We start from the raw sequence: 19,671 nt of genomic DNA, 5'->3' as shown, positions 1-19,671 counted from the left end.
CACACCACAATAACCCATGTCACACCCTGGCCTGACCAAATAAAGAAAGAAAACACAAAATACTAAGACCAAGGCGTGACAGTTCAATTGGTAATATACATTTCTTCTAATGACTATTAAGGGCACAAGTAACTGGAAGTAATAAGATTACAAACTATATTCTGAGTTTTGGTCATTCAAAAGTTGCATTACTGATTACAATTTTTGGACAGGTAACAGATTATATTTAGAAAGTAACATACCCAACCCTGAATGACGTGGACACATTTTTATATTATCACTTTTCCTGCAATAACTGGTACAGGACACATATTGTAGCTGGACTTTGTATTAACGACTATGGTTAAACATAGTTCCTCACTGTTGAGTTTGCAGGAGACAAACAAAATCAACCATTTAGATCATGTAGTCAGCCTCCTGTTTCCTCATTTTGGTTATCTGGTGAAAGTAAATAATGCCAGCATGGTACCACATCCAGAGGTACATCAAATATTTACACCACTTGACTTTTTCTACATACTGTTGCGTTACATCCTGATTTTAAAATGGATTCAATTTAGATTTTGAAAAATTGTCGCTGGCTTACTCACAATACCCCATAATCTCAAGGTACATTTTCATTTTTTTTTTTTTTACAAATTAATAAAAAATGAAAAGTTGAAATGTCTTGAGTCAATACGAAGTCGCATAATAAGTGGCATGGACTCTGTGCGCGACAATAGAGTTTAAGATGATTTTTGAGCGACTACCTCATCTCTGTACCTCACACATACAATTATCTGTAAGGTCCATCAATCGAGCAGTGAATTTCAAACACCGATTCAATCACAAAGACCGAGGACATTGAATATCCCTTTGAGCATGGTGAAATCATTCATTACACTTTGGATGGTGTATTAACAATAATAATAATAATTAATAATGTCCTTCCTAACTCAGTTGCCGGAAAGGACACCGCTCAAGGATTTCACCATGAGGCCAATGGTGACTTTAAAACACTTGTACAGTGCCTTGCAAAGTATTCACCCCCCCCTTGGCATTTGTAATCAATTTTAGAATAAGGCTGTAACGTAACATAATGTGGAAAAAGTCAAGGGGTCTGAAATGCACAGTACATTGGCAGAATGGTTGAAGATGACTGAATACCTCTTATTATGTTTTTACCCAGATCCAAACCCAATGCATGCAAACATTACGTGTGTGTGTGTGTGTGTGTGTGTGTGTGTGTGTGTGTGTGTGTGTGTGTGTGTGTGTGTGTGTGTGTGTGTGTGTGTGTGTGTGTGTGTGTGTGTGTGTGTGTGTGTGTGTGTGTGTGTGTGTGTGTGTGTGTGTGTGTGTGTGTGTGTGCGTGCCTTGTGCGTGTTCATTCAAGATAAATGTATTCGTCACATACGCAGTTTACAGCAGATATAAATGGTGCAGCGAAGTGCTTATTTGCTAGCTCCCTCAACAGTGCTGGACAATAATCAATATCAATAAAAAAGAGTCAAGTCAAAATATATTTTGTGTTTTAGTCTCCATATATTTAAAGACAGCTGCAGCCAATTGAGTCTGATTTAGTCCAGGAGACTCAGTCATGCAACCTTGGCTTCGCCTCTCTCTTTCAGGCTTCTTGGTAAAGGCACACACACACACACACACACACACACACACACACACACACACACACACACACACACACACACACACACACACACACACACACACACACACACACACGCACACACGCACGCACGCACGCACGCGTCTCTACCTCACACATTCCCCATCCTAACCAATGTGGTCGTAATACAGAGCAATGTCTTTATAGTGTGTGTCTTATTGCAGGCAGGGTATTCTCCCCCTGGCATAATAATCCCATTGATTTAGAATGATAATAACACACTTTATGGCTTTTGTACTGTCCTGTGTGTGTGTGTGTGTGTGTGTGTGTGTGTGTGTGTGTGTGTGTGTGTGTGTGTGTGTGTGTGTGTGTGTGTGTGTGTGTGTGTGTGTGTGTGTGTGTGTGTGTGTGTGTGTGTGTGTGTGTGTGTGTGTGTGTGTGTGTGTGTGTGTGTGTGTGTGTGTGTGTGCGCGTGTGTGTGTGCGTGCGCGTGTGTGTTTATGTATCAGTTATAATAGCATGTTTTCTAGTCGCTACACACCATGTTATTTTCCTTTCTGTCTCCCTGCAGGACAAACCACAGCGCTTTATGGAGGTTTATCTGTGATGTGTCTGTGATATTGCTCTATCATTTTTCTGGGCTGAGGTGGAGATGGGTTCTGCAGGTCAAGGCTGTTGGCCATGGGCTGAGGTGGAGATGGGTTCTGCAGGTCACGGCTGTTGGCTGAGGTAGAGATGGTTTCTGCAGGTCACGGCTGTTGGCCATGGGCTGAGGTGGAGATGGGTTCTGCAGGTTACGGCTGTTGGCTGAGGTGGAGATGGGTTCTGCAGGTCACGGCTGTTGGCCATGGGCTGAGGTGGAGATGGTTTCTGCAGGTCACGGCTGTTGGCTGAGGTGGAGATGGGTTCTGCAGGTCACGGCTGTTGGCCATGGGCTGAGGTGGAGATGGTTTCTGCAGGTCACGGCTGTTGGCCATGGGCTGAGGTGGAGATGGTTTCTGCAGGTCACGGCTGTTGGCCATGGGCTGAGGTGGAGATGGGTTCTGCAGGTCACGGCTGTTGGCTGAGGTGGAGATGGGTACTGCAGGTCACGGCTGTTGGCTGAGGTGGAGATGGGTTCTGCAGGTCACGGCTGTTGGCCATGGGCTGAGGTGGAGATGGGTTCTGCAGGTCACGGCTGTTGGCCATGGGCTGAGGTGGAGATGGGTTCTGCAGGTTACGGCTGTTGGCCATGGGCTGAGGTGGAGATGGGTTCTGCAGGTCACGGCTGTTGGCTGAGGTGGAGATGGGTTCTGCAGGTCACGGTTGTTGGCTGAGGTGGAGATGGGTTCTGCAGGTCACGGCTGTTGGCTGAGGTGGAGATGGGTTCTGCAGGTCACGGTTGTTGGCCATGGGCTGAGGTGGAGATGGGTTCTGCAGGTCACGGTTGTTGGCCATGGGCTGAGGTGGAGATGGAGATGGGTTCTGCAGGTCACGGCTGTTGGCCATAGGCTGAGGTGGAGATGGGTTCTGCAGGTCACGGCTGTTAGAACCTTCGTAGGAATCTTACTAATCTTTCAGCTGTTTCCCAAAACCATTGTTACAAAAAACACACGTTATTTACCGGCTGCCTCAGACCACTCGTAAGTTACGTCATTTTCACCCACTGAACAGCTCTGTGACTACCGAAAAAATCAGAACCAAGGTTGACTACAAAGTTGCAATTGTTACAAATAAGTGAAGGATAAAACGATGCTTCAAATGAAAGCTGAGATGACTGCATTAAAATATATTTACAGTAGGCATATAGACTACATATACTCAACAGTAATATTCAACATGTAACAATTTCAAAGATTTTACTGAGTTACAGTTCATATACGGAAATCTGTCAATTGACAAGGATGTGAACAAGTTTGTGCACAACATTTGCGAGAAATCAGCTTTTTGTGCATATGGAAATTCCCTTGAAATATCTAGTAGACTGAACCAACTTTGTTTGTTTACGCTCAAAACAATTTCAAAACAACCGAGGAGAAAATCTCTGTCTGTAGGAGAGGAGTTGAAAAAAAAACCTCTATAAATAATGTGGCGGGAGTGTCCGTGTTACGTGTGTTTGAGGAGGATGAGGTGTGTGTGTGTGTGTGTGTGGGGGGGGGGGGGGGGCAGTACAGTAAGTGCTTTTTAAGGCTACATATAAATTCAAGCCTGGTACCATACTGTAGAAGTGTGAATTTCAATTGTCATGCATTAGGTGGTATTTGGAGATTGGCAGTAGGAGTAGAAATTGAATTCCATATATTGTCCTCTCCTCTCTCGAGTGTTAAGCTCCATGGTACAGCCACTGTTTGCTTTAGAACGGAGAAGAGCTGTGGGCTTAGACTGAGAATAGCAGGGCTTTGTTTGATAACTTATTGTACCACACACACACACACACACACACACACACACACACACACACACACACACACACACACACACACACACACACACACACACACACACACACACACACACACACACACACACACACACACACACACACACACACACACACACACACACAAACTTAGACACACAGTGACACCCACACAAATACTCAGACAGTATTTCATTACACACTTTGCTTAACTTTGGAAAATATGCTAAAGCCTCTGCTATTTCGCGCTTAAATCTCTCCTTGGAGCGAAGCGTGTGGGGGAGAGCAATCATTGGTCTGGAGATTGAGGAAGTCACTTTTAACAATAGCCCGGCCTTATTTGTGGAAACTCTTACAGGGCCATTTCTGTGTCTCGCTCTCGCTGTCTTATAAAGTGTGTATATATATATATAATATATATATTTATAGAATAAGGCCCGAGGGGTTGTGGTATATAGCAAATATACCACGGCAAAGGGCTGTTCTTATGCACAACGCAACGCTGCTTGTCTGGATACAGACTTTAGCCGTGGTATATTGGCCATACACCGCAAACCCCCTAGGTGCCTTACTGCTATTATAAACTGGTTACCAATGTAATAAGAGCTGAAAAAAAAAAGTTTTGTCACACCTGTGTTATATGGGATAGCGAGGATACTGGACAGATATTTCAAGGGGTGCGGGCATGAGACACAACCTCTCTAGCACTGTGGCTCTGATCCTGAGCAAGTGTAAGTGTCTGCGATAGCAGAGAGCTGAACAGACAGCTCTAACAGGAACCTCTCTGATGGAATTACACACCTTCCTTCGCCTCCCCACTCTTTCTTTCTCCCCCTCTCACTCTTTCACAGTCCATCTCCTCACTGCTCTCCAAGCTTGCTCCACAACTTATCACTCTTCCTCTTTTGTCTATCTCTGTTCCTCTCTTACCCCCCGCTATTTCTGGTGTAGGTTATGCGAGTGTTGATGGTTGGTTGTGACAGGGTTTGAGAGGGTGTTTAATTGTGATGGACCCTGTAGGGTGTTCTACACTTCGTTCTGTCTCACTGACATTGTGTGAAAGGCTACTTTAGGGAAATACCCCCCCCCCCTCTTTCCCTCTCTCTATATCCCCCATTCCAAGAGTCTTTGACCTCCATGGCTCATAGTCTAATCCATGCAAGGTCACATCCTGTGCGTGGGTACCTGTTTTTGTGTGTGTTGTCACCTAGTAGTTATTTATACTTCCTGCTGAGGTCATTTCTTCTGTTGTCTCTGACCTCTGACCTTTGAGTCATCCCCTGCGGTTGCCATGGGTTCTCTACAGGTCTGGATGGTCACTTTACCTGCTTTATAATGGCATGTTTGGACAAGTGGAGGCACAATAAAAAAAAGTTGTACGAAGCATGCTAATACAACAGGTGTAGCCTGTTGTATTAGCCTTACAGTAAAATGCTTACTTCCAAGCCCATTACCAACAATGCTGAAGTTTTTAAGAAAAAGTGTTCAGTAAAAAATAGAAAATAAAAAGTAACAAGTAATTAGAGCAGGAGAAACCTCCGCAGGGGTTCTCTCATCGCTATCTCCTTCTAGGAACACCGTGGGGGTTATAGAAGGCGTTGCATAGAATCATGACCAGGAAGACATTCTGAGAACTCTCCTGCAATTGCAAGTACACAATAGTGGACCTGTAGTGTGATGGTCATGGTTGGTTTATAGTTAGAAGGATTTTGCTGGCTGGGGCTCTGTTGTTTGTGTTGCTTTTCGTGTGTGTGTGTGTGTGTGTGTGTGTGTGTGTGTGTGTGTGTGTGTGTGTGTGTGTGTGTGTGTGTGTGTGTGTGTGTGTGTGTGTGTGTGTGTGTGTGTGTGTGTGTGTGTGTGTGTGTGTGTGTGTGTGTGTGTGTTTTTTTTGTGTGTGTTTTTTTTGTGTGTGTGTTTTTATGCCGCCTAGCGTGTGTATTTGTATATACAGTTGAAGTTTACATACATCTTAGCCAAATACATTTAAACTCAGTTTTTCACATTTCCTGACATTTAATCCTAGTAACAATTCCCTGTCTTAGGTCAGTTAGGATCACCACTTTATTTTAAGAATGTGAAATGTCAGAATAATAGTAGAGAGAATGCGTTATTTCAGCTTTTATTTCTTTCATCACATTCCTAGTATGTCAGAAGTTAACATGCACTCAATTACTGTTTGGTAGCATTGCCTTTAAATTGTTTAGCTTCTTTGGGACTGGGGAGCAGTATTGAGTATCTTGGATGAATAAGTTGCCCAGAGTAAACTGCCTGCTACTCAGGCCCAGTTGCTGATATATGCATATTAGTAGATTTTGATAGAAAACACTCTGAAGTTTCTAAAACTGTTTGAATGATGTATGTGAGTATAACAGAACTCATATGGGAGGCGAAAACCTGAGAAAAAATACAAACAGGAAGTGGGAAATCTGAGGTTTGTAGTTTTTCAAATCATATTGCACTTCCTGAGGTTTCCACTAGATGTCAACGTTCTTTATAACCTTGTTTGATGCTTCTACTGTGAAGGAGGGGGGAATGGGAGCTGAATGAGTCAGAGGTCTGCCAGAGTGGCATAAACTGATCACGCGTGCTCACGTGAGAGTTCGCTTGCGTTCCATTGCATTTCTACAGACAAAGGAATTCTCCGGTTGGAACATTATTGAAGATTTATGATAAAAACATCCTCAAGATTATTTCTATACTTCGTTTGACATGTTTCTACGAACTGTAATATGACTCTGACTCTTTCGTCTGAACTTTTGCCTGGACTTGCCCTCGCGTTGTGAGTTTGGATTGTGTACTACACGCGCAAACAAAAAGGAGGTATTTGGACATAAATTATGGACTTTATCAAACTAATCAAACATTTATTGTTGAACTGGGATTCCTGTGAGTGCATTCCAATGAAGATCATCAAAGGTAAGTGAATATTTATAATGCTATTTCTGACTTCTGTTGACTCCACAACATGGCAGATATCTGTATGGCTTGTTTTGTTGTCTGAGCGCTGTGCTCAGATTATTGCATGGTGTACTTTTTCAGTAAAGCTTTTTTGAAATCTGACACAGCGGTTGCATTAAGGAGAAGTTTATCTAAAGTTCCATGCATAACGCTTGTATTTTCATCAACATTTATGATGAGTATTTCTGTAAATTGATGTGGCTCTCTGCAAAATCACTGGATGTTTTGGAACTACTGAACATAACGCGCCAATGTAAACTCAGATTTTTTTATATAAATATGAACTTTATCGAACAAAACACACATGTATTGTGTAACATGAAGTCCTATGAGTGTCATCTGATGAAGATCTTCAAAGATTAGTGATTAACTTTATCTCTATTTCTGCTTTTTGTGAGTCCTCTCTTTGGTTGGAAAAATGGTTGTGTTTTACTGTGACTAGTTGCAGACCTAACAATTTTTTGGTGTGCTTTCTTTTTCAGTTCTGCCCACAGATATTCTATAGGATTAAGGTCAGGGCTTTGTGATGGCCACTCCAATACCTTGACTTTGTTGTCCTTAAGCCATTTTGCCACGACTTAGGAAGTATGCTTGGGGTCATTGTCCATTTGGAAGACCCATTTGCGACCAAGATTTAACTTCCTGACCGATGTCTTGAGATGTTGCTTCAATATATCCACATAATTTTCCTGCCTCATGATGCCATATATTTTGTGAAGTGCACCAGTCCCTCCTGCAGAAAAGCACCCCCACAACATGATGCTGCCACCCGCGTGCTTCACGGTTGGCATGGTGTTCTTCAGCTTGCAAGCCTCTCCCTTTTTCCTCCAAACATAACGATGGTCATTATCGCCAAACAGTTCTTTTTTTGTTTCATCAGACCAGAGGACAATTATCCAAAAAGTATGATCTTTGTCCCCATGTGCAGTTGCAAACCGTAGTCTGGCTTTTTTATGGCGGTTTTGGAGCAGTGGCTTCTTCCTTGCTGAGCGGCCTTTCAGGTTATGTCGATATAGGACTCGTTTTTACTGTAGATATAGATACTTTTGTACCTGTTTCCTCCAGCATCTTCACAAGGTCCTTTGCTGTTGTTCTGGGATTGATTTGCACTTTTCGCACCAAAGTACGTTCATCTCTGAGACAGAATGCATCTCCTTCCTGAGCGGTATGACTGCTGCATGGTCCCATGGTGTTTATACTTGCGTACTATTGTTTGTACAGATGAACATGGTACCTTCAGGAGTTTAGAAATTGCTCCCAAGGATGAACCAGGTCTTGGCTGATATATTTTTATTTTCCCATGATTTCAAGCAAAGAGGCACTGAATTTGAAGGTAGGCCTTGAAATACATCCTCAGGTACACCTCCAATTGACTCAAATTATGTCAATTAGCCTAACAGAAGCTTCTAAAGCCATGACATCATTTTCTGGAATTTTCCAAGCTGTCAATTTAGTGTATGTAAACTTCTGACCCACTGGAATTGTGATACAGTGAATTATAAGTGAAATAATCTGTCTGTAAACAATTGTTGGAAAATTACTTGTCATGCACAATGTAGATGTCATAACCGACTTGCCAAAACAATAGTTTGTTAACAAGAAATTTATGGAGTGGTTGAAAAATGAGTTTTAATGACTCCAACCTAAGTGTATGTAAACTTGCGACTTCAACTGTATATATATGTATACATGTGAGCAGAGCCATGCATGTGCACCCTGGATGTGAGTAATAATGTATGCATCTCCATACTACAGTGGTTGGATGTAGGGCTGTTACGGTGACTGTGCCTCTGCCACACTGGCGGTTACGAGTCATGACGGCTGTCAAATTCCATTTGACCGTTTTGTCACGAGAATTAGGCTTTTCCAAGCTCTGATGTTGCTGATGATCATTAGTAGCCTATATTGGTCATTAGTAGCCTAACAAACTTCCTAACTACCTGGTACTCAGCACTCTATTGTCCCTCTAATCACTCTGACATCAATGCAAATGTAATCTAAAATCTAATCAAACACCTCATGAGAGCCCATGAGCTCATGTTGTCCAACATTTCTATAGGCTATGCAATTGAGTCAGAAAACAGAGTTTTGATGGCCTCTTAAAAAGCGGAGGATCCCATCAGCTTTCTATAGGCTAGGCCTAATTACATTTTATTCATGAACTTTCCTAATATAAGCACATTGCTTCACTTTAACACAGGAACATAGCCTACCTGGCTGGCATGAAAATGAACCATGGGCAAATCCGTCCTCCATCCGCTATTTAAGTGTATAGATGACATGTATTTTTAATCCCATGTCCCTGTTCCGAGACAGGTGCGTGATAATGGTTCATTCTAAATCAAAACCAATTTCACACATATAGTATTTAGTTTAGTTTTAAGCACATTAATCCTCTTTATAACCGGCGTAGAGCTGAACTGGTATACATAGGCTGTGCGTGAGTTTCAATTTTGGGGAAGATAATTTTCACCATAAAAATGAACCTTTATAATAAAGCATTACATGCATTATCACATTTGTGAGCAGTGTTTGCCCGCTAATTGATCGCATTTTTAAACGTCTGCGCCTATTGCCTATGCCGTGTCCAAATTGCTGCGTTTATCAACATTTTAAGCTAAACGATCAGCTGATCAGTTTTTTTTTTATCCGAGTATTAATTAATTAATTTGGGTTCTCACAACAGTCTCAGAGTTTGTTTTTTTGGATATTTATTTATTGCACAGAAAGTCAAGTTGACCAATAGAATAGGTCAACTTTTGTACTATGGGGATGGTATGTGGACAGTTCTAACATCTTCAATATGGACATGGAATTCAATAAGAGGGACGCACACAGTTGCTTCCCCGATGTGTCTTTCTGTAGCCTACTTCTTAGCTGAAATGCCTGTGAGAAGGACCCGATCTCGTGACAGACTTTGGCTACATCTGAGAGAGCCAAGTGAGTGAGAGGTGCATTGTAGCATGGCAGCCGGGAGAAGGGAAATATAATTAGTGTATATTCAGCCCAAGGGCACAACGGCCACTTTGGCCACAAAAGGCATGGATTATTTTAGGGGGCATTACAGCCACACAATGGGGATGCCACCGAGAAATTCAAGGCCTTCTGAGAATATTATCAAATGCTTTTCAAATTGTGAATGAGAGACTGATGAAGTGTGTGTAGCTTGCAACTTTTTTCAAATCATCATTCGAGTCCCATCATTCAGCCTTAGAATGTATTAAAAATCAAAACATATAGCTCAACATTTGTATCACAGCTAAAGTTGCATAAAGAACTCTAAATTAAATCATATAGGACCAGTTTCTTTGTTAACCTTGCACCACAGAATAGTTGCATGTGCGCACTAACTCTGAAATCGTTTCGAGAAAATACTTTCTATTTTATTAAGCTGTGTTCAATTCTTCATACTTAAAAAAATATAAACAAATATAATGCCACGTAATTCTTAGTAAATCTTGTCTGCTCAATGAACTAGTGTAGCCAACAGCTATATCAAATCAAATCAAATTTTATTTGTCACATACACATGGTTAGCAGATGTTAGTGCGAGTGTAGCGAAATGCCTGTGCTTCTAGTTCCGACAATGCAGTAATAACCAACAAGTAATCTAACTAACAAATCCAAAACTACTACCTTATAGACACAAGTGTAAGGGGATAAAGAATATGTACATAAAGATATATGAATGAGTGATGGTACAGAGCGGCATAGGCAAGATACAGTAGATGGTATTGAGTGCAGTATATACATATGAGATGAGTATGTAAACAAAGTGGCATAGTTAACCTCCACCCGACACGCAGGCGTCCCATCGAGACATCTGGAAATGCAAATGTGCTACGCTAAATGCTAATAGCACTCTTTAAAACTCAAACGTTCATTAAAACACACATGCAGGGTACTGAATTAAAGCTACACTCATTGTGAATCCAGCCAACAATTTTTAAAATGCTTTTCGGCGAAAGCATGAGAAGCTATTATCTGATAGCATGCAACACCCCTAACGACCCGCAGGGGACGTAAACAAAATAATTAGCATAGTCGGCGCTACACAAAATGCAGAAATAAAATATAAAACATTCATTACCTTTGACTATCTTCTTTGTTGGCACTCCTAGATGTCCCATAAACATCACTATTGGGTCTTTTTTCGATTAAATCGGTCCATATATAGCCTAGATATCGATCTATGAAGACTGTGTGATCAAGGAAAAAAACAGCATTTTATAACGCAACGTCATTTTTTTTAATTAAAAAAGTTGACGATAAACTTTCACAAAACACTTAGAAATACTTTTGTAATGCAACTTTAGGTATTAGTAAACATTAATAATCGATCAAATTGATCACGGGGCGATGTATATTCTATAGCTCTACCTCTTGAAATAATGTCCGGGTAAATCTCAACCAAAATGTCCTGTTGGAGACTGGAAGAAATGGGCTGTCTCTTGTTCGTTTGACCAAGAAACAAATCCTAGGCAAATGACAAGACTGTTGACATTGTGTGGAAGCTGTAGGTATTGCAACCTCGGCTCCAGGTAATGTGGTTTCTATTCAACAATACATTCAAGTGGCGCATTGATATATTTTCCAGTTTTCAGTGATCAGATTTTCCTGCGCTTTTCGATGAAACGCACGTTCTGTTATAGTCACAGCCGTGATTTAACCAGTTTTAGAAACGTCTGAGTGTTTTCTATCCACACATACTAATCATATGCATATACTATATTCCTGGCATGAGTAGCAGGGTGCTGAAATGTTGCGCGATTTTTAACAGAATGTTCGAAAAAATAAGGGGTAGGATCTACAGGTTAAAGTGGCTAGTGATACATGTATTACATAAGGATGCAGTAGATGATATAGAGTACAGTATATACGTATACATATGAGATGAATAATGTAGGGTATGTAAACATTATATTAGGTAGCATTGTTTAAAGTGGCTAGTGATATATTTTACATCATTTCCCATCAATTCCCATTATTAAAGTGGCTGGAGTTGTTGGCAGCAGCCACTCAATGTTAGTGGTGGCTGTTTAAACCCTTGGTCCTACCTGGCATGCAGGCGTCCCATCTAGAGCTCTGGAAATGCAAATGCGCTACGCTAAATGCTAATAGTATTAGTTAAAACTCAAACGTTCATTAAAGCTACACTCGTTGTGAATCCAGGCAACAAGTCAGATTTTTAAAATGCTTTTCGGCGAAAGCATGAGAAGCTATTATCTGATAGCATGTAACACCCCAAAAGACCCGCAGGAGACGTAAACAAAATAATTAGCATAGTCGTCGCTACACAAACCGCACAAATAAAATATAAAACATTCATTACCTTTGACCATCTTCTTTGTTGGCAATCCTAGATGTCCCATAATCACTATTGGGTCTTTTTTTCCGATTAAATCGGTCCATATATAGCCTAGATATCTATCTATGAAGACTGTGATAAACGGAAAAAAATAGCGTTTCATAACGTAACGTCATTTTTTTAAATTCAAAAAGTTGACGATAAACTTTCACAAAACACTTCGAAATACTTTTGTAATGCAACTTTAGGTATTAGTACACGTTAATAAGCGATAAAATTCATCAGGAGGCGATGTCAATTCTATAGGTGTCTGTTTCAAAAAAATGTCTTGGAGAGAGCTCGACCAAAACATCCCGTCGGAGACCGGAGGGAATCGATTCCCTTGATTCGGTTAGACCAAGAATCAATTGCGAATGAAATGACAAGACTCTAGACAACGTGTGGAAGCTGTAGGCACTGCAACCTCGGCCTCATTTAATTCGATTCACTTTGAACAATTCCTTGAAGTCGCGGATGGATATTTATTTCCATTTTCAGTGATCAGATATTCCTGCACTTTTCGATGAAACGCACGTTCTGTTATAGTCACAGCCGTGATTTAACCAGTTTTATAAACATCTGAGTGTTTTCTATCCACACATACTAATCATATGCATATACTATATGCATATACTGTTGCGCGGTTTTTAACAGAATGTTCGAAAAGGTAGAGGGTTGACTTAACAGGTTAACAGTCTGATGGCCTTGAGATAGAAGCTGTTTTTCAGTCTCTCGGTCCCAGCTTTGATGCACCTGTACTGACCTCGCCTTCTGGATAATAGCGGGGTGAACAGGCAGTGGCTCGGGTGGTTGATGTCCTTGATGATCTTTATGGCCTTCCTGTAACATCGGGTGGTGTAGGTGTCCTGGAGGGCAGGTAGTTTGCCCCCGGTGATGCGTTGTGCAGACCTCACTACCCTCTGGAGAGCCTTACGGTTGTGGGCGGAGCAGTTGCCGTACCAGGCGGTGATACAGCCCGACGGGATGCTATCGATTGTGCATCTGTAGAAGTTTGTGAGTGCTTTTGGTGACAAGCCAAATTTCTTCAGCCTCCTGAGGTTGAAGAGGCGCTGCTGCGCCTTCTTCACGATGCTGTCTGTGTGGGTGGACCAATTCAGTTTGTCTGTGATGTGTACGCCGAGGAACTTAAACTTACTACCCTCTCCACTACTGTTCCATCGATGTGGATAGGGGGGTGTTCCCTCTGCTGTTTCCTGAAGTCCACAATCATCTCCTTAGTATTGTTGACATTGAGTGTGAGGTTATTTTCCTGACACCACACTCCGAGGGCCCTCACCTCCTCCCTGTAGGCCGTCTCGTCGTTGTTGGTAATCAAGCCTACCACTGTTGTGTCGTCCTCAAACTTGATGATTCAGTTGGAGGCGTGCGTGGCCACGCAGTCCTGGGTGAATAGGGAGTACAGGATAGTGCTCAGAACGCACCCTTGTGGGGCCCCAGTGTTGAGGATCAGCGGGGTGGAGATGTTGTTGCCTACCCTCACCACCTGGGGGTGGCCCGTCAGGAAGTCCAGTACCCAGTTGCACAGGGCGGGGTCGAGACCCAGGGTCTCGAGCTTGATGACGAGCTTGGAGGGCACTATGGTGTTAAATGCCGAGCTGTAGTCGATGAACAGCATTCTCACATAGGTATTCCTCTTGTCCAGATGGGTTAGGGCAGTGTGCAGTGTGGTTGAGATTGCATCGTCTGTGGACCTATTTGGGTGGTAAGCAAATTGGAGTGGGTCTAGGGTGTCAGGTAGGGTGGAGGTGATGTGGTCCTTGACTAGTTTCTCAAAGCACTTCATGATATCATATGGCATAGCCATATCAGGGCCAAACATAAGGACAACTCAGAGTATGCTATTCTGTTCTTCTTAAATAGACTACATTTTATTCATATCATGTTTCTTTAGACCTGTCTAAAATAAATAATGGATTTCTTGTGATGGTGTAGTCTATATTAAATTGATATATTAGTCTTTTTAAAATGTAGATGTTCCAAAGGTGTGCATCAGTGGCTTGTAGGCTATGCGCGGAAGCCAGGATATGCTAAACGTGTCTATGCTAATTTAACAGTCAATTACGTTGAGACCGGCAGTTATTTGCTTGACAATCACCGGCTGACAACATTTCGTGACCTCCACTGCCCTCGTTGGAGGTTAGTTACAGAACCTAACTGCGTAATGACACATAACAGCTGGAATCCACAGACACGCATATTGCGCCACTCAAGTGAATGTGTCTGCTTACATTTACATTTAAGTCATTTAGCAGACGCTCTTATCCAGAGCGACTTACAAATTGGTGCATTCACCTTATGACATCCAGTGGAACAACCACTTTACAATAGTGCATCTAAATATTTTAAGGGGGAGGGGGTGAGAAGGATTACTTTATCCTATCCTAGGTATTCCTTAAAGAGGTGGGGTTTCAGGTGTCTCCGGAAGGTGGTGATTGACTCCGCTGTCCTGGCGTCGTGAGGGAGTTTGTTCCACCATTGGGGAGCCAGAGCAGCGAACAGTTTTGACTGAGCTGAGCGGGAACTGTACTTCCTCAGTGGTAGGGAGGCGAGCAGGCCAGAGGTGGATGAACGCAGTGCCCTTATTTGGGTGTAGGGCCTGATCAGAGCCTGGAGGTACTGAGGTGCCGTTCCCCTCACAGCTCCGTAGGCAAGCACCATGGTCTTGTAGCGGATGCGAGCTTCAACTGGAAGCCAGTGGAGAGAGCGGAGGAGCGGGGTGACGTGAGAGAACATGGGAAGGTTGAACACTAGACGGGCTGCGGCGTTCTGGATGAGTTGTAGGGGTTTAATGGCACAGGCAGGGAGCCCAGCCAACAGCGAGTTGCAGTAATCCAGACGGGAGATGACAAATGCCTGGATTAGGACCTGCGCCGCTTCCTGTGTGAGGCAGGGTCGTACTCTGCGGATGTTGTAGAGCATGAACCTACAGGAACGGGCCACCGCCTTGATGTTAGTTGAGAACGACAGTTTGTTGTCCAGGATCACGCCAAGGTTCTTAGCGCTCTGGGAGGAGGACACAATGGAGTTGTCAACCGTGATGGCGAGATCATGGAACGGGCAGTCCTTCCCCGGGAGGAAGAGCAGCTCCGTCTTGCCGAAGTTCAGCTTGAGGTGGTGATCCGTCATCCACACTGATATGTCTGCCAGACATGCAGAGATGCGATTCGCCACCTGGTCATCAGAAGGGGGAAAGGTGCCTAGGTGCCTGTGTGTCTGTGTTGGTACTGTATGTGTACTCAGGCACGTGCTAGGTGGTCGGCAGAGGTGCTATGCATTTCAAAAATGTCATTGTTATGTTGTTGATGCAATACGTTGCAACACTGTCTGTACTCATTAGACACCGTATGGAATAGATAATGGGTCTTTATTATACTGCCGAGTTTCTCTCCAGTTCTGTACAGTCCCTGCTCCTTTGATTTGACTGTTTGGTTGACAGAGACCTTTGGGTGCCCCGAGGCCTCCAGTACCTATACTGTTGGTTATTTCAAACTCCTCTATCCTCCCCTCTTCTCCTGCTGTCACCTGTTGATTCTCTCCTCTTCTCCTCTCCTTCTGTAATCTATAACTTCTCTCCTCCTCGAATCTCTCTCTCCTGTGACGACTCATTTACAGAGCTGACTTAATCAGATGTGCCCCGGCAGAGAGCAGTATTTTGGAGCCGTGTGTGTTTTGAGAGACAGAAAGTGAGCTGTGTGTGGCCTGCAGATAGCAGGGCTTAGCAGAAGGGGGACTGCACTGTAAGCCCTCAATTATATGCCCGACAGACTGATACGGCATTGAGACACGAAAGTAAGTGTGTGTGTGTGTGTCAGAGAGGGAGCGAGATAGACAGACAAACAGACAGACAGATCCTTTCTGATAAATGACGAGCTCTTCTCCTCTGCGACTGACTGTTGTCTCTTCCAGCAGACAGAATAACACAGCACATTGGCCTTCTGCTCTCAATTCAGTTCAATACAAGGGGCTTTATTGGCATGGGAAACATATGTTAACATTGCCAAAGCAAGTGAAGTAGGTAATAAACAATAAAAATGAACAGTAAACATTACACTCACAGAAGTTCCAAAATAATCATCACATTTCAAATGTCATATGTATATATACAGTGGTGTATCTCTCTCTTTCTTCCTCTCTTTCTTTCTTTCTCTCTCTCTCTCTCTGACTCCTGGTGCAGGGGGGAGGGAGGAGTGGGGGTAAGGTGAAGAAAAGATGTAGATGGAACTCATTTGATAGTTTCTTTTGTAAAATATGTATTCCTATTTAGTCTTTGGCCCACCGAGATATCAAGAGGAAACCAAACATAGTCCTCATCCACAGCTAGATTAAACCAGCATTGGTCTCTCATTACTGTACAATGTTCATATGAACTATTAGTTTTATGTACAGGCTGTGCCCAGAGCGAAACAACCTTCACATCCTACTGGGCAGGACAATTAGAGTGACCTTATACTGGGCAGTTGCTTTGTTCAAACAGCAAAGTGTTGCTTTGTTCAGGTAACACTGTGCTTGTTGCTGTTAGTGTGAATTTGATTACAGAGTTAACTCAGTCACTGCTGATATAGCACCTTAGTGCGATACACCACTGTTGGCTCATACTGCCTCCATGTTATTAAGCCCATGTGGTGATATCAATGGGCCCACTATTAACCGCTTCACTGCTCTGCTATAGCCCCATAACCTTCCATGGACAAAGTTACTACTACACCTCACTGTATTATTGTCTTATTGTGAACCTCCATATTAACCCTCTATGGGGCTTCGAGGGGTGCACTGCTGATAAATCCAAATAACCTGTAATACCCAGAACCCTGCTCAGGCCGCTGGAGACGGACAAAGCAGTCCTTTCAGACAGCCTGGCAGGAAAACTGTCATTAAGGGACCAAGTACTACTACCTTTCATTAGAGCATATTATTCTAGAGTAAACTCCCATAGGACCCCTGTCTTACAACACACACGCAAACACTCCCCGTTATTAGGGGATATTAGCCTACATAAGGCCAAAGGCCCAAAAGGGCCCTATCGAACAACAAACAAAACACACACACGCCCTGGTCGAACTTAGATAAACACATAACGTAACTGTTATGGGACCATTTAGCCTGTGAGCCAGAGGGGAAGTGGCAGCACATACAGCCTGTTTAGTGTTTAGCTATTGAAATATGAGACGGTCAATGTTTCCATCCTCACTTATACTTTATGGGATGGAAATTGTAGCTTTCTTGTAAATTGTTTTTATAGCTAGACAACACACAAGCGCATACACACACATATACTTGTGTGTGCACACAGTATCAAAGCACAGACTATTCATTTACCCGATTATTTAGCTTGGATACAAACACCTACTGAGTGGTCATGGAACCCGAATGTACGTCTTAGAGGTTTTATAGAGAGGGAAATGGAATATAAAGCTGAGACTCAGATTTCTCTCTTTAAAATGTATGTCAAACAAACAACATTTGATTTCAAAGTTGAAAAAACCATATAACTCTATGCACAATGACTACTTTTAACAATTTACACTGAAAATTTGTCAAAAGTACATTCACTTGAAGAACAGTGCAGATGCAACGATTGGTAACCTTTTGATGATTTAAGTAGAAATTGTGCACAGATATAGAATTTTAAAAGGCTGTTATATTAAATGAGGTGCCCTTTAATATAGACCACATGGAAAATTCTATAAATTTGCTAAAGTGCCAACTTCTGGGAATATTTGAACCCACTTAACCCCAGCATTTATCTAAGTTTTCACCAGAATCGTAAAAACCTAGTTATTTTGTTGCTTTGATAAAGTAATTTCTGAAGATGATTATTAAGATTATATAGTGTATAATTTTAAGGTAAAAAAAACAACAACCTGTCCCTCATTTTAAGGTCAACGCAGATACGTCAACGGAACTCTCCTTTTAATATGGTGAAATGATTCCCTTTAAAATGTTTTCTTTCTTTTTTTCTAAAGAAACATTGAATATCTAATAGTCAATTCATAGTGTGAGAGCAGATGAGCTGTGTCCTTTTTGTGTTGGGAAACTGAGCGGGTTGGGCATAAGATGTCAACTTTGTTACCCATAGATATACAGGCTAGAAATGTTTTAACAATATATATATATATTTTTAAAGTGTGTAGCTTGCATTCAATTTCCCCTCCCTGTTGCACACTACAAGCTTCCATTTCTCCTGTCAAAAGGGGGCGGGGGGGGTGTGTATGGATGATTTGGAAGAAAAAGCTGTCAACCCTGCTACTTATTAGCCACTTAATAAAGTCATTTTTGTTATTTAACCTCTTGAGATGGTTAAACTTATTATTTTATGAAGTTGAACATGTGCTCTTTATGACAATGTTCAAATTAGGTGGAATTAAACGCTTTCCACACTCAAAAGGCACCTAATTGGCGGAACGACCCATCTATTTCTGAATACATGGTTAGAATACACAATCTCCCTAGCTACCGCACAGCCAAGTGTATGTTGAGTGTTGTATTGAACATGGGCTGGGATTGGGCTTGTATGCATGCTTATTCCATGCTTATTGAACAGTGCAGCAGGTTACAGTAGCAATGGCAACAGCATGGGTCATGTGGCTATAGTCAGTAATAACATTAGAGGAATCACATTAGGCTTTGGTTTTGGTTTATCAGGCAGTATTCCTACGAGTCAGTAGTATTATTCAATTACTGTGTGTGTGTGTGTGTGTGTGTGTGTGTGTGTGTGTGTGTGTGTGTGTGTGTGTGTGTGTGTGTGTGTGTGTGTGTGTGTGTGTGTGTGTGTGTGTGTGTGTGTGTGTGTGTGTGTGTGTGTGTGTGTGTGTGTGTGTGTGGAGACAGATGCACTTGAGCTCAATTTCGAGTCTCTTAGCAAAATGTCTGAATACTTATAAATAAGGTATTTTTGTTTTTAATACATTTGCAAACATTTCTAAAGACTTGTTTTCGCTTCGTCATTATTCGGTATTGTGTTTAGATTGCTGAGGGAAGGGTTTTATTTCATCCATTTTAGAACAAGGCTGTAACGTAACAAAATGTGGGGAAAAGTCTAGTGGTCTGAATACTTTCCGAAGGCACTGTATATATTTTGTGTGTCTGTCTCCAGGGCGGTCTACACTAAGCTTTCTCTTCCTTCCCTTATTATTCTGTTGTCATAGTAGCAGTGGGCTGGCCTGGCACTAGCCGTTACACTGAGTGACAAAAAAACATTAAGTCACTGACGTGTGTGTGTGTGTGTGCGCGCGTCAGTGACAGGAAGACAGATTGCAGCTCATTCTAGAACATGACATTCTAATCATTGGGTATGTTAATTAAGGCCACTGTATTGGAATGTTTCATGAGGGAACGGTCAGGTGG

The 19,671-nt window shown here is 42.3% G+C and overlaps 1 protein-coding gene across 3 annotated transcripts in view; it reads left to right on the top strand.

The window, feature by feature from the left end:
- Positions 1 to 19,671, top strand: part of fbxl17 (F-box and leucine-rich repeat protein 17) — a 350,800-nt gene that overhangs the window by 256,153 nt on the left and 74,976 nt on the right. The window lies entirely within an intron of this gene.

Source organism: Oncorhynchus gorbuscha, linkage group LG04, assembly GCF_021184085.1.
Source record: "Oncorhynchus gorbuscha isolate QuinsamMale2020 ecotype Even-year linkage group LG04, OgorEven_v1.0, whole genome shotgun sequence".
In the NCBI taxonomy this organism is placed as follows: Eukaryota; Metazoa; Chordata; class Actinopteri; order Salmoniformes; family Salmonidae; genus Oncorhynchus; species Oncorhynchus gorbuscha.
Note: the sequence above shows the minus strand (reverse complement) of the source record. Positions and strands in the feature narration are given on the sequence as shown.